This window comes from Lolium perenne, chromosome 4 (assembly GCF_019359855.2).
Source record: "Lolium perenne isolate Kyuss_39 chromosome 4, Kyuss_2.0, whole genome shotgun sequence".
NCBI classification, from domain to species: Eukaryota; Viridiplantae; Streptophyta; class Magnoliopsida; order Poales; family Poaceae; genus Lolium; species Lolium perenne.
Window position 1 is genome coordinate 97,271,976 of NC_067247.2, and position 3,527 is coordinate 97,275,502.

General features: G+C 43.7%; 1 long non-coding RNA gene across 1 annotated transcript; it reads left to right on the plus strand.

The window, feature by feature from the left end:
• Window positions 1-763: 763 nt before the first annotated feature.
• LOC139830495 (uncharacterized) lies at window positions 764-3,267 on the plus strand. Its single transcript, XR_011742691.1, has 3 exons — window positions 764-1,282; window positions 1,833-2,834; window positions 2,986-3,267. It is a non-coding gene; the product is annotated as an uncharacterized lncRNA (long non-coding RNA).
• The last annotated feature ends 260 nt before the right edge of the window (window positions 3,268-3,527 follow it).

Here is a 3,527-nt window from a genome sequence, read left to right on the forward strand (position 1 = left end):
ATGAATAAGCCAATATTTACCAGATATCTGATTAAAACCAACTAGATGTTGCTTTGCATGAGATACGAATTTCAGACATTCAGATTTAGAGTAGGGTAATGCCAAGGTTTTCCACATAAAGTAAACTGGCATTAAGAATGACCAAATGTCAGGTTCAAATCACCTTCGCAGTTTCTCCAAGACAAGCATATCAAATAGGCAGAAACATAGTAAAGCATGAATGGCATTGCTATGGCAGGGTTCCAAGTGTTAATCTCTTGCATAAGGAACAATGCATATAGGTTATAGATAATAACGGAAGTAAACTGCCAAAATTACCAACCAAGAACTCAGATTCCAACCTTCCCTAGCGTCCCCGCTGTTAATGTTGGATGTTCTAATAAGTGGTTCGCATGATCAATCCCTAGGAAAAATAACATTGACAAGTCAGTCTACGATAATACAAAGACCAGACATGCACGCAGCAATAACTATATAAGCTAAAGACGAGGTATAAGAGCAAGCAGATTGGAAATGCACATAGCATGATTATAAAAGCAGTGTGAGAATAGCAGACACGAGAAAACAGCTAGCAGCTAGCGGTGAGCTAATGACGTGGTATAAGAACAAGCAGATTGGAAATGCCCATAGAATGACTATAAAAGCAGTGCGACAATAGCATGCAGTACAAAAACAGTAGGCAGCAAATGAATGGGTATAAGGCTATAAATATGTGGATGCACACAGGTGTCAGTAGAATGAACAGGATGGTAGCGACTCAAGGTGAGAATGGTGCGGGTTGTTTTGGGTTTTTTGGTGCGGATTCTGCTGTGACCTTAAATGGTTTGGGCTCGAATGGTTTTAATATTGAAGTGGACTGGGGCGGTGCGGGTTCAACAGCAAAGCGGATTGGGGTGGGGCGGTTTGGTCTTAGGAAAAATAAGTAGAAACGGGCTGAAACCATGGGCTCGGCCCGCGCCAGCCGTGCGGGTTCTCCACCAGAGACGAAGGCCACGACTCGAGCTCAGTTCTTCTGCTACCTCCGTTCCTCCCCAAATTCCCATGGCCGCAGCCTAGCTAGGTTCCGTCGCCGCCGCCGCCGCCCTGCATCCGAACTTCCGCCGCCCTGCGCTGCTACCTACGCCGTCAACCTTCAGCACCGCCCAGCGCCATCCTCCCTCAGCCGACTTGGGGCTAGGGTTCCACAGCCACCGCCGGCCGCCGCCCTACACGGTGACCGCCGTCGCTGCCGCACTTCTCCTACTTCGTACCCGGTGCCCTACCCTTCTCCTACCACACCAAGGTGAGCAGATCAGTCTTTTTGTTCAAGAATCCAGATCGTGCGTTTCCTGTACTTGCACTATTTTCAAACTATACTGCCACAAGTGCAATGCCATTCCATGTTATTTGGTGACCTTTATATTGGTACTGCTAGCTGATTTGATCGTATCTGTATGGTTCAGTTACTGCAAGCATGCTCTGCTCTATCTTAACTTAGTTGGAATTGGATCCTTGTGCTAAGCCTGTATGAACCCCAGTTTGAGCTCGTAATACTGTATGATACACCCCCACTTTATTATTGTTTTCCATTTGACAGCAGTGCTCGTTTCAGTTAATTTAATGGAATAAATTAGATCATGCACATGCCACATAACCTGCAGTAGCTAGTCCATCATACTGGTCAGTACACTGCAGTACTACAAATTTTCTTGAGAAAGACAGTAAAACACTTGAGCCTAAATTTGTCTTTGTTAAATAGTTTCTGTAGTATCCACGTTTGGAAATTCATAGACAACAATTATAGACTACTCCTTTCATTTCAATTATTAGAGACTATTCCTTTATTTTGACAGGCAGGCTTGTTAACATGTCTACACATGTGTCTGAGAGCTGGCACTGGTGGTTCTTCTGCAACACCACATGGTAGGAGGTCAAAAGTGTGGGAGCACTTTGAGCAAGATCTTGTCATTGTTGGTGATGTTCCTAAAGCTGTCTGCAAGTACTGTGCAATGAAGCTTACTTGCACTAGAAGGTCTGGAACTAGTAGCCTCTTGAGTCACATTTCCGAGTCGTGCAGATTGGTTGAAGCTGAGGTTAGAGCTGGGTTTCTAGCAACCCTTAAGAAGAAATCATCAGATGTTGGATTTGTTTTTGATGCTAAGAAAAGTCGGCAACTCATGACCAAGTATTGCATCCATGCTGAGATTGCATTCAAGAAATTCGACGACCCTTACTTTGAGGAGTGGATGGACTCAATGCAACCAACATTCAAAGTTGTTGGTCGTCATACAGTTCGCAATGATTGCATCCTTACACATGATGAGATGAAGGAACAGCTGAAAGTCGAACTTCAGAGTCTTGATTCCCGTATTTGCCTAACGTCAGACATGTGGACATCTGTTCAGAAGTTGGGATATATGTGTGTCACAGCGCACTATATTGATGCCAACTTTGTCTTGAAGAAAAAGATCATATCCTTCAAAGACGTGAAGTATCCACACACAAAAGAAGCCATTGAGGAGGCTCTTAGCCGTTGCTTGACAGAATGGGGTATTAAGCGCAAACTATTCACTATAACATTGGACAATGCAGCTAATAACACTGGGGCAGTTAAGAACTTCTTGGAAACTCAGGACCATGGCCTGATGCTTGAAGGCATAGATTTCCATGTCAGATGTTGTGCCCACATACTAAACCAGAGCAGTGAATGACATGAGTACAAGTACAAACCAGAGCTATTAGCAGTTTATATGATATTGTGATGGCTGATTACTTGAATTGTCTAGAGTCCTTCCCATAGAACATGTACATCCACCAATTAAAGATAGGCATGCCAACAGCTAGTGTTTAACGATGTAAGCAGTAGGAGCTTAAGATGGCACTGTCAATATTTCTATCAGTTTCTAAGTAGAAGAACATTCAGTGCTGAAACTTGCACTGTCAATATTTTCTGAAACTTGCTTGCACTTCCTGAATGTGCCCACTTATGAACTTTCATTCTATCAGGTACCAGTATGAAGCAATTGCACATGATAGGCTGGGAGCATTGCCATGACATCGTCAACCATCATCGCTCTTGTTGTCGCCCGAGACACCATGCTTGCACTACGTTTATCAGATATTGTGTGTGCACATGTTTTGCAATTTTGTGAATACAAGTGTATGGAGATGCTCTAGGACAATTTAGATATTTTTTCTTGTCCAAACAATTATGCTGGATGAAGAAATGCTATCTGGTGAAGTAATTCTGAACTTGTAATATATATATTTTTAGAAATTTTTAGTGAATTTCCTTGGCAACAAAAGAAATGCTACCACTCTCACTCTCATATGTCAGCCAGTACACGCTACAGCTAGCAATAGCAAAGAGCACAGCATATCTGCCAACAGCAAGCAGCAGCAGAGAGCAGTATATCAAACTATCAAATAGCGTCAGCTTTCCGTGAATCCACGGGTTGAACCCGTGGGTCCAACCCAAATTCTCCACGCGGGGTGGGGCAGTGCGGGTGAAAATATCGTGCGGGGTGGGGCAGTGCGGTTTACCAGAA